The sequence below is a fragment of the Paroedura picta genome, chromosome 7 (assembly GCF_049243985.1).
Source record: "Paroedura picta isolate Pp20150507F chromosome 7, Ppicta_v3.0, whole genome shotgun sequence".
In the NCBI taxonomy this organism is placed as follows: Eukaryota; Metazoa; Chordata; class Lepidosauria; order Squamata; family Gekkonidae; genus Paroedura; species Paroedura picta.
The window spans coordinates 98,995,161-99,007,173 of NC_135375.1; the positions used below are offsets into that span (position 1 = coordinate 98,995,161).

General features: G+C 46.2%; 2 protein-coding genes across 10 annotated transcripts in view; one reads left to right on the forward strand and one right to left on the reverse strand.

Moving 5' to 3' along the window:
* Positions 1 to 12,013, forward strand: part of IDUA (alpha-L-iduronidase) — a 60,419-nt gene that overhangs the window by 18,985 nt on the left and 29,421 nt on the right. The window lies entirely within an intron of this gene.
* The window catches only part of SLC26A1 (solute carrier family 26 member 1), a 28,912-nt gene that overhangs the window by 15,595 nt on the left and 1,304 nt on the right, over positions 1 to 12,013 (reverse strand). For 2 of the 9 annotated variants that reach the window (XM_077345601.1, XM_077345598.1), the window contains exon 1: positions 968 to 2,010. The gene's annotated coding sequence lies outside the window, so the exon portion shown is untranslated. Of the gene's footprint in view, positions 1 to 967; positions 2,012 to 4,779; positions 4,877 to 7,185; positions 7,248 to 10,763; positions 11,372 to 12,013 lie in introns of those variants that run through there. The other 7 variants (XM_077345600.1, XM_077345604.1, XM_077345605.1 and 4 more) reach the window with 7 other exon arrangements.

Sequence of the window (12,013 nt, forward strand, 5' to 3'; positions counted from 1 at the left end):
GTAGCAATCTCACTGACACGGAAACATAATCCTGCCCTGCCTTATTATAGGAATGGCTAAGATGCTGTGCGTGAACAGCTGGATAAATAATTTACAATGCCTGTTTTTTTAGACTGGCAACCCACAACAAAAAAGAGGGCCAGAGTCTTCTTGTTACAGGAAAATACAATGCACGTAGAATCATAGAATAATAGAGTTGGAAATGGGTCATCTAGTCCAACCCCCTGCGCTATGCAGGACAATTCAACGTCTTGCTGCTCATTGCATTAAAAACATAGTAACCCAAAGGGGGCTTTTGTCCTGGATACACTAGGGCCTAGTCTGCATACAATAGATAATGCACTTTCAATGTGCTTTCGCGGCTGGATTTTCCTGTGCGGAACAGGAAAATCTACTTCTAAATTGCATTGGAAGTGCATTATCTCTTGTATGCAGACTAGGCCTAGGTTAGCCTGATCTTATCAGACTTTGGAAGCTAAATGGGCTGACCCTAGGTCGCTAGGCAGAGGCTGGGGTCACTGTGCAGGGTGATTATGTCCAGGGTCACTGTGCAGAGGCAGACAGTGGCAAGCCACCTCTCTTTCACCTCTTGCCTTGAGAACACCATGGGGTTGCCATAAATCAGCTGCAAAAATTGGCACCCACCCAAAGGAGAAAGCCTTTCAACGAGAAATATATAACAGATTTTAAAAGCATTTTTTTTAAATGGAAGAGCCATAGTCTTTCATTTCTGCAGTATGCTGCCTGAAAAGCCGCAGGACAAACTTTCAGCCCTCGTAATGCCGAGATCCACGATGGACCCTGAATTAAAAACTCATTTCCGAATTAAAAACCTTAAAATTAAAAAACCTTACTTCTGGCACCAGCAAACTCTTGCTGCCACAGCTGGATTTACACTGCCCCCACCCCTGTGTGACAATCAGCACAGAAACTCTCTCAACGTGAATAAATTATCTACTTCCCTTACCTGTCTCCATTTGGTGATGCTTGTGTATGTGTATAAGGAACAAGTGAAGATCTCACCTGCGTTCTATACACTGTGCTGCTGAAGACATCCAATCCGATCAGCGCTAAGGACCGGAGTGGATGAGCTTTAATACTTGTGGGCTGCCCCTCCAGCCAAACAGTAGGCTGTGCCAGGTGAATATTGACAGGTGTAAACTAGGGGCCTCAAGGCACCACGCCATCCCTCTCCTCTGTTTCCTTTTCCATCCGGTTGACCTCAGTTATTTGATTTTCTGTGGCAAACATTAAACAAGTGATAATCCTCGTAAGTATAACCTGTATAATAATTGATCTGAGAACCCATCTCTGGCAGAAGCCATGACTCAAAGCAGAAGCCAGACAACATGTTGAGCGGTGGGGGCTTTTCTCATTGCCACAGCTTCACTTTTTACGATGCCTGTAGCCGGTTTAATATATAACCGGCTCCTTCCGAAGCGTCAAATTATTTAAATTGCAGGAGGTGAAGTTATTGCATGTTGGCAGCCAAGGGTGCAGCGTGAAACAGGGCATCCAAAAACGGCAAGATAAGATCTCGCCTCTGTTCTACGCCTTTGCCCTAATGGGACGATAACGCTGGGGCGGTGGCTGGCTGATCGACAGACAGAGCTTCTGGTTTGCATGCAGAAGGTGCCAGGTTCAATCCTGGCATATCTAGTTTTTGAATAAAAGGTCAGGCAGCTGGTGATGTGAAAAACCTTTCACCCAAAACACCGGTCAGAGCTCGTAGTCCCGAGATTGCTTGGCCTCAGCAGCTCTCTACATTTAGCATTATTCATGTTGGAATCAACTTGCATAGAGGAGGAGCAAGCACAAACATGCTGGCCCCACCCTCGTACACATGATCAACAACTGGTTAGCAGAGACCCTAGGCATGTAGGAAGTGCACTTGTGAGAGCCAGGTGGTGTGGTGGTTAAGAGCGGAGGCCTCTAATCTGGAGAACCGGGTTTGATTCCCCACTCCTCCTCCACATGCATCCTCCTCCACATATGACCTTGGGCCAGTCACAGCTCTCTCAGGGCTCTCTCAGACTCACCTTGCTCACAGATTATGGAGAGAGGAAGGGAAGGCGATTGTATGCTGCTTTGGGACTCCTGCGGGTAGTAAAAAATGGGGTACGAAAAAAGCAGCATATGCTAGCAGGGGCTCATGGTAATTGCAGTACCTAATGGAGATACCAAAAAGAAATATAACTTACAATATGATAACATAAGAGCCGTTTTGATGAATTCTTTCATGCCATTATAACAAGAACTCCAGAATCAAAAGTAGTCTCAGAACAGAAAGTGTGCCCGTAACTTTTATCAGCAGGGGATAAAATAGGTTCTAACAGTCTAATCAACAAAACCTAAATCATTACAGCTAAACTGTAAACATCTCACATGCCCTCCCATGTGAGTGGCTGCAGATCAAGACAATTTGGTAGAAGCTGAAAAACTAGATAATGGTTCTCACTTAAATGGAGGTCAAGAACCCTGGACACAATTAACGCAGCTAAGATTTTGTGATGTGCGCAAAACTAAAATTCTCCTTACATTCTATAACATTTAAACTCTGCAATAACAGCATGTTATGGCTAAAATAATTATGCTGCTGCGACCACCGAGACTCACGTCTGCAATTTCGTCTCTTACGAAGTTTCCTGCCACAGAGCAAAATATTTGTTCAGCTCAAGGCTGTAATTGTTAGCTTGATGGTTCCACAAAACAAAATGAGCAGCAAAACATTAGATGACTGCCCACCCTTCAGCTATTTTCTGGCAAATCTTCAGCTAGGATGTGCTAGACGGCATCTCAGCGCTGGACTTGCACCCACATTTGGAGATGTAACAGATATTATTCATCTAGACGTTCACATTCTGCATTTCTGCAAATTTTACCAGAGAGGAGGCTGGGAAAGCTTGCATGCTGTAATGTTGTCTTCTGTGACCTTCATCACAGCTTAGCTTTTCCAGACACCATTCCGATTGTGCATTTTAACTATAGAGTGAATGGATATGTGTTGCAGTTCCATCAGCTTATGTCAGGGATTCCCATCCAGGGATTTGCAGAACCCCAGAGGTTTGCAGCCTTTCTCTTCCTGCCTTAATGAACTCAGCTACAAGCTTGGGAACTGCCACTGCCTTTGCTTCCCTTCTTTCCCTCCCGAGCATGAGTGAAGTCTCTCATGGTTTCTGCACCGGGGAGGGGGCAGAGCTTGCATGCCTTCTTCCGCCTTAAACTGCCTCCTGCAGCTCACCCCCTCAGTTCTCCTTGAGCCTGCTTGTTCACTTGGGTGCTGATGTCACTTCCGGTGACATGTCCCTTCCAGGGAGAGTGGCAGGGAGGCGTGGCCAGCTGACATCACTTCTGAGGCTCCTTGAAGGCTGAAAAATCATTTCAGGGGCTCCTCCATGGTCAAAAGGTTGAAAGAGGCTGGTTTATGCTCTTAAGAAAAAGAACTGTCTTTTTGCACCCCGCTTATTACTACCCAAAGGAATTTCAAAGCTGTTTACAATTGCCTTCCCTCCCTCTCCCCACAACAGACACCCTGTGAGGCAGGTGGGGCTGAAATAGGTCTGAGACAACTGTGACTGGCCCAAGGTCCCCCAGATGGAGAAGTGGGGCATGAAACCTGGTTCTCCAAATTATAGGTGGCCACTCTTAATCACTACACCAAACTGGCTCTCTAGATAGTCACAGAAGATAGCCCCAGGTTGAAAATAACCCTGTATCACTTTCCTTAGTGTAGCAGTGCTTGCTTTGGATTCATAGAATCATAGAGCTCGTGTAGTCCAACCCCCTGTACAAAACTACCTGCCTACCCATGGTGACCCCAATTTCATGCCCAAGTGATCTCTCCTCCAAAAATCTCCAGAATCCAGCCTGGCCTGGAGGAAATTCAACTACCATCCCACAGCGGCAATTAGCAATTCCCTGGGTATGCAAGGAAGGGGCACAAGAGACAAACACTGGCACATCCCTTCCTGCCCACCCACTCACTATCTGCCAAAGTTCATAAAATCAACATATCTGTGAGATAACTATCTTGCCTCTTCTTTAAAATGTCCAAAGGAGAACTCACCACCTTCCAAGGAAGCCTGGGCAACAGAAAAGAACTCTGCCCTATCTTCTGACATCCTCTCAAGTATTTGAAGATGGTTATCATATCACCTCTTGTTGACTTCTCAACACGCCTTGTTATTAGTCTTTTAATGGGGAGTTTTTAATGGGATTTTTAAGACTACTGTGACCCGCCACAAGCCTGCTGGGAAGAGGCAGGATATAAATCAAAACAATAAACAAACAAACAAACAGACCTCAACCTTTTCTCATGCGATTTGGTCTCCAAACCCATCACCATCTTTGTAGCCCTCCTCTAGACACATTCCAGTTTCTCTGCATCTTTCATCTGTTGTGGTTCCCAAAACTAAACACAGTACTCCAAATTAGGTTTAACCAGAGTGAAGTAAAGTATCTTTGTTCTGTTCTGCTGATCTTTCCCCAGCACAAGGAGCCTCTCTGCAACAAGAGGTTCCTTGCTCTGGACGGGATCACTAGGAGAACAGTTCTAAGGCATCATGACTACTGAAAACTCCAAGGTATGTAATCTTCTCAAGCAGGGGGGGGGGGCAAACTGTGATTCTTCAGGTTTCCATGGACTATAGTTACCATAAGCTCTTGGCAGGCGTTCATGAGAATTGTAGTCCACGAACATCTGGAGAGTCACAGTTTGGCCACCTCTGCAGAGGGTAGCAGGATGTCCTGTACCAGAAGAGCTATGTGACCAAGACTGACCTCCACATCAGGAACACTCTGATTTGAGTTTCTTCTCTGCCATGACCTCACTGGGTTGGCCTTAGACTGGCCAGTCTGTCAGTCGCAGCTCCCTCATCTGGAATTCAAGGATAGAAAGACTATCAGACCGATTCCGCATGGAATCTGCCCCTTGACAGCCCCTGGTTGCTGGCGGGTTTTAGAGCTTCCTCCACATGACATCATCTGTATCCCAAGGCTGTCCAGGGGCTGGTGCAAGTTTTGCCCAGACTTGCCTCGCAATGAGGGAAATCACCAAAAGTGGTTTTGTTATCTCGTTTGACATCAGGGAGCAACTGGGGCAAGCCTGTGTGGAGGGAGAAATGCGTGGCAGTTCCTGCAGCATTCTGCCCACCCTCATACCTGCCCTCCCCTCTCCATTTCCTACCCCAAGATTTGCCAAAGTGTCCTCGATCTTCTTGGGATCAGGCAAGCAAAACACAGTCCCATTTGTATTTTCTGGTAGAGGTGAATGAACGGGGAAAAGGGGGGGGACACATGATGAAGCAGCCCTCTCCTGATCAGCTAGACATCCATGCTCTTTGTTTTTAAGCCTACTGTAAGCCTACACACAATCACTCTTTGGGGTCCAGTTACCGTGTCCAGCCTCTCACAACTCTACCCAAACATAAATAGAGTCCGAAACACCACAAATCCCCAAAGGGGGGTGCTTTATCATTGTAGCATTTCTCCATAGCAACACAGAAGTATTGGTTTTTATTTAAAATATATATATACGTTCTGGCGTTACTGCATAGCAATGCAGAAGTGCACTTTAAAAATAATTTTGGGACTCGGAGGGGATAGAAGTTTGAGTCCCAAGTCAACTGCTGTGCTTTGATTGGTGGCTTGCTGTGATTGACAAGCGTGGGGGGTGAAATTCGACTTATTTTCCCTTGCCACCTCATCGGGAAACAAAAAGGCCTGGCGAGGCAGAGGGAAAATGTGGGAGGGGTCTCCCATTAGGAGGCTTGCAGGGCCGTGGCTTACAACCACGCAAGCAGGACGCAGCACGAGTTTTGCACCTCCGTGTGGAAGCGGTCTCATTGTTTGCTCATCCAATAAGGCACATCCATAAATATTGCCAGTGTCTTTATCTGATTAAAGCATCGATCCTGGGTGCATCTTCTCTGAAGTGCCTCTGAGTAAGCTCACATGGGATTGTTCTGTTAGAAAATCCTAGTGCAAAGGACAAGCCTTAGCAAAATGATAAAACATGTGCTTAGTATTCAGAAGATTACCAGTGCCTTTGTATATCTCAATAGCTAAGTCCAGGAGTTGAATAAGGCCTTTTCCCTGATGAACCAGAGATCTACAACCAGCTAGAGATTGGGCTGCAGGGAATCTGATAGTACCAGGAAGCTTCCTTCATGAAGTACATTTCATTAAACTCCAGTATCAATTAAACCTCCTTCATTATTAAAGGCCAACCCATTAGTAAGGCTTTTGATTCCCTGGCCTTTCTCTGGTTTCTCTGCTCATTCCTTCTTGAATAGTTTAAACTGTTAGGGAAATCTTGCTTTCTCCAAGGACAAAGATGAGACAGGCATAGTGCATGCTAGTTGTGTAGATCACACGTATGCTAGTTTAGATGGTCTGTCAAGAAAAGTTGGCCAGTACAATGTCTGCTTCTCACATTTTAACAAATAAAAACAAGAATTTATAGGGAATATGTCTGGTGGAGGGGCCATGATGTTGATTTAGTTCTACTGATTTAGATCCATTGATGGATTGTTGCTGATGTGTTATTTTGTGTTATATGTTCAGACTGTGCCATGTATTACCCCTGCAATGTTGTATGTGAACCGCCCTGAGCCATATGGAGGGTGGTATAGAAATAAAATGAATGAATGAATGAATGAATGAATGAATGAATGAATGAATGACTTGGTGGTAGAGCATCTGCTCAACATGCAGAAAATCTCAGGTTCAATCCCTGGCCGCTAAAAGGATCAGGTTGGAGGTGATGTGAAGGACTTCCACCTTAGACCCTGGAGAGACGCTGCCAGTCTGAGTCGACAGTACTGACCTTGATGGACCAAGGCCTAGATACTGTATGTTCAATATTTTGACCCATTCAAATAATTTGAGGTGGGGGGAGCAAAGCTTTACTTTGCCTTCTGATTCTGTGTAGCAATTAATTGATGTGCATTCCTTTTGTGCATTCCTTTTGTTCAGTGCTCCATCATAAATTATTGATTAACAGCTGGTCAACTAGCCCGCTCTCCTTGGACTTTACGCCCAGTTCACATTTCCTGTGCTTCACACATTCCTTGGTCAGGCTTGATAATGGATTCTGTCTGGAAGGCTCCCTCAGCTTTGGCCATATGCCTTGCAAGTGATCAGGTGATTTCAAAGGTTAACATCCAAAACAGAGATAAGGACTACCTCGCAGAGAAGTTGTTGTCCTTTTAAGAAGAATCAGACATCTCTTGAGGGCCACAGGTCATCTGTTGTGGGGAGAGGGAAAGAAGGAGATTGTAAGCTGCTTTGAGACACATGATGTCTGCTTGGTGACCTTGGGCCAATCACCGTTTTCTCAGAACTCTCTCAGCCTCACCTACCTCACAGGGTATCTGTTGTGAGGAGAGGAAGGGAAGGCGATCATAAGCTGCTTTGAGACTCCTTCAGGTAGTAAAAAGCAGGGTCTAAAAAAACGGCTCTTCTTGTAGGTGTAACAAGATTAGAAACGCATTGGGTATTAGCACAAGGGAAGGCCAGAATAACAGTTCATGCTATATCAGGATTTTGCTACAAGGAGTGGGGGGATGTTATGTCCAATCTGCATTTGGCCAAATTTCAGCTAAAGTATCTCTACAAGTTACCCGTTCTCGTCCCTCCTCCGTTTCCCACAGAACCATTGGGGCTGACAGGAAGGCCTGATGGACAGGCTGTTTCCCAAACCTCCAAGGGGTGCTTTTTGTCCTCCTGTGTCACCTTTTCCCTCATGGGGTGAGAACAGGTGTGAATGAGAAGGGAGGTTGCTGTCCCCCATCCTCCCTGACAGTCACTTTCCTTCTGGTTCCCTCATGGGCTGAAAACAGGCATAGGGGAGAAGGGAGGTCACTGTCTCCCACTTTCCCCGACACTTCCTCCCGGATTCACTGCTGTTCAGATGTGCAATGGTGATAGCGGCATTCCTTTTCCCCTTTGCTCTTCCACTCACTTCTGACTCTGGGACATCTTTTCCCTCAGAGCTGCATGGCAAGACAGCCCCTTAGCCTCCTGGTCCATGTGCTCTCCTCTCTCCCCAGCCAGCCCCATCTCTTCATCAGCAAACCACCACCCCACACATCCACTCTAGCCAACCCCCCTCACAGTCGCTGTTTGGTACAGCAGTGGCACTCTATGGTAATAATATAATTTAGTGTGGCCTGGATACCTGAGGTCAAATGAGTCAACCATTAAAGGGAATAGCGAGTGTATCTAATTAGAACATTGGTCCATCTAGTCCAGGTTCTGTCTGTGCTAATTGGCACTGGCTCTCCCTGGGGGGGGGGGGGGAGGGAAACAAAGGCCTTTCTTCCGCCATGTTATATGAAAACTGGGTGATAGGGAGGACTGAATTTGGGACTTTCTGCATTCAAAACATATGCTCCAGAGAAGTTGTGGATTTAATTGATGCTAGTTAGTAGATCTCATGTGCTGTCACATGAAACATTACAGTCTGCATTGGTACCACAGTCAGAATCTGATCTTACTAGGGTTGCATGATTGTCCCCCAGAGGACCAAGCTATAGTTTATCTCTGCTGTGGAGATGTTCTCAGGTTCATGTTTCCAAGGCATACAGAAGCCCAGGCCATTTTAACCCAACCTGAAATGGCCCCAGTGGCTATTTGCCCCATTGTGGAAACAGAGTATATGTCTCAGCAGTGCATGTAATGGAGACAGCTTTTTCCACATTGAACTTTAGGGAGACTCTCACTGGAATTAGATATAGATATATATTGCTGGGTATAGACTTTTGGGCCTCTGAATGGTATATACCCATGTAGTCTTTTAATAAATTCCCCTGGAAACAGCAAGTTTCCATTTTGATCACAAACTTTTTGAAGTTACCCCCAAGGATATATGTCAAGCCCCCTTACTATATTCTTTCCACCGCAGAAGAAAAATGGTATTTTTCTAAGGCTTGCTTATTAGTTCATTTTAGAGCCTCTTGTGGCGCAGAGTGGTAAGGCAGCAGACATGCAGTCAGAAAGCTCTGCCCATGAGGCTGGGAGTTCAATCCCAGCAGCCGGCTTAAGGTCGACTCAGCCTTCCATCCTTCCGAGGTCGGTAAAATGAGTACCCAGCTTGCTGGGGGGTAAACAGTAATGACTGGGGAAGGCACTGGCAAATCACCCTGTATTGAGTCTGCCAAGAAAACGCTAGAGGGCATCACCCCAAGGGTCAGACATGACCTGGTGCTTGCACAGGGGATACCTTTACCTTTACCTTATTAGTTCATTTAGAACAGCGGTAGTCAAACTGTAGTCCTCCAGATGTCCATGGACTACTTTTCCCTTGAGCCCCTGCCAGCAAATGCTGGCAGGGGCTCATAGGAAGTGTAGTCCATGGGCATCTGGAGGACCACAGATTGACTACCCTTGATTTAGAAGACGTATATGCTGCCCCTCTGGAGATCTGCTTAAGGCAGTTCACCAAATAAAGCAACAACAGCATGATATAGAATCATAGAATCCTAGCGTCAGAAGGGACCTCCAGGGTCATCTAGTCCAACTCCCTGCAGAATGCAGGAAATTCACAACTACCTGCCCACCGACAGTGGCCTGAATTCCATGCCCAGATAAATAACATAATAATCAATAAAACTAGCCACTAAGAAATGGGAGCATATAAACACCATGAATCAACATGTAGCGGCCAGCAATGAAGTTTGTAAAAAACAAAACAAACAAACAAACCTAGGCTAGCAACAGATTGGTTTTATTATGCTGGGGCTGCCTTGCTTAGATAATTATGTTAAGGTTATTATTTTTTTTATTGTGTTGACTTTCAGTTATGGTCGAACACCACTTTGACTGTTCTGTGGGAAGGCAGTGCTATTTCTTAATAAGATGCTTTTCACATCAGGCTACAGCTGACGTACGGCCATCCCATATGGTTTGCAAAGCCGGAGACATTCAGGAGCGATTTGCCATGGCTTTCCTCGGTGTAGCAACCTTGGGATTCCTTGGTGCTCTCCCGTCCAAATACTGACCAAGGCTGACTCTGCTTAGCTTCCTTTATTGGAAAAGATCAGGCTAGTCCGGACTATCCAGGCCAGGGCTATAAGTTAAACTAATGATAGAGGAAGGCAGAGCCTCCTTTAATAGGAATTTTTGTTGTTGCTACGCAACCTAAGCATTCCCCCCCTCCCCCTTTTCTTATTCAAGGAGACGGGGAGGGACCCACCTCCCTTGATTCTCAGTGCAAACGGCTTAAGCTGTTGAACACCTGCTACATTAAGATAACAGGATGCAAGCGTTCAGCTCGGAGATTATTCAGAACATTGTTTCCTGTATCAGGAAGCGGCGTTCCAGAAACCCGTGCTCTGTGCTATTTACTTATAAGCCCACAAATAGTACCCCTTCCAACAAGAATCTAGCAGTCAGGTGACGGATCAGAGCGAGAGGAAGCAGTTACATTTTATCCTGTGCGGGTCTGCGGGGAAGGAGGGGATCAGAATTACTTAGGGGCTTCAGGTCGTTTTAGATGCTTGCTATCACACCTGCCGGTATGGCCAGCCCGCAGCACGGCTCAAATGTACTCATCCAGATGCTCGGGTGATTTGAATGAGTCAAAAACAGCAATGCTGTTTGCTTTGGTTGTCTTTTTTTTTCTTTCTTTTAAGCCTATAAGAGAGATTTGCTCCGGTTCAATGGCCCGGTTTCCTTCACACGTTTTTCTTAAACCTAAAATGGATGACAGAAACCCTCAAGCAACGCTGAATCCATTTAATTCCTTCCAGGCAAGCACTCACCTCTGTCTTGAGCAGCCAGCCGAGGATTTTTCGTCTTCATTCTCTCTCTCTTCACCTCGCTCCCTTTGCCTGCCTTCTGTTCAGCCTCGTCCCTGCGGCGTTCATGGTGCTGAGGGGAACCCGAAAGAGCGTGGCTAACCGAGCCAGGCTGGCCGAGAAGGGGGGAGATCGCAGGCCGCGTTTTTATCTGCTCAAAGGCTCTCCTTGTTTACTCCTCGTGCTGTGCCTCTGGGAGCCCTGCACGGTTTATATGCATTGCAAAATGGTAATTTAGGGCGATATTCGTAGAGAATATTTTGTTCAAAAAGGAAGAGGCGGAAGAAAATATGGCAAGTCAAGCATATTCCAGCAGCTGGCTGCGGTACGCCTGTGCAGGAGACCTTTCGCGAATACCTTGATGTTTTTATATACGGCTCAGTTTTAAGACGCTTGACAGTTCGCTGGTGGGAAGCCTGGTCATTGCAGACTCCCTTTCAATGTGTATCTTGCTTACAAATTAAACATTGATCAGATTGGTCACCCAGGATGGAGTGGTTTTGACAAGCTGTCAGATTAGTTCAGTTGTACTTGCCAGTAACATTACATCCTTAACTCATCACTGTATATCTCTTGTCTGCTCCAGCCCTTGGCAATTCCAATGCTAAAGCTGGAGCCTGCGTTAAGGCAGGGGTAGTCAACCTGTGGTCCTCCAGATGTCCATGGACTACAATTCCCATGAACCCCTGCCAGCAAATGCTGGCAGGGGCTCATGGGAATTGTAGTCCATGGACATCTGGAGGACCACAGGTTGACTACCCCTGCGTTAAGGGACGGGGTAGGGTTGCCAACTTCTTATCGAAAAGCAAAACACTGATTCCCAATCCAGAACCATGGAAGGAACCCAAAGCTAGGTCTCCAAGACCTCACTACCCGAAGGAGTCTCACTGTGGCTTACGATTGTCTACCCTTCCTCTCCCCATATCAGACACCCTGTCAGGAAGGTGAGGCTGAGAGATCTCTGAGAGAGCTGTGACTGGCCCAAGGTCACCCATCTGGCTGCATGTGGAGGAGTGGGGAATCAGACCCGATTCTCTAGATTCTCTTAATCACTACACCAAGCTGGCTCTCAGCCGGCTTCGCTGGGAGGGCAGCATAGAAATCAGATAATGGTAATAATGGTTTTTTTGTCATATTAGGACAGCTGTAGGTTGATGGCAACTGTAAAACTATGATATAGGTTCATACCAATACGTTCTGTGCAAAATGTCCTA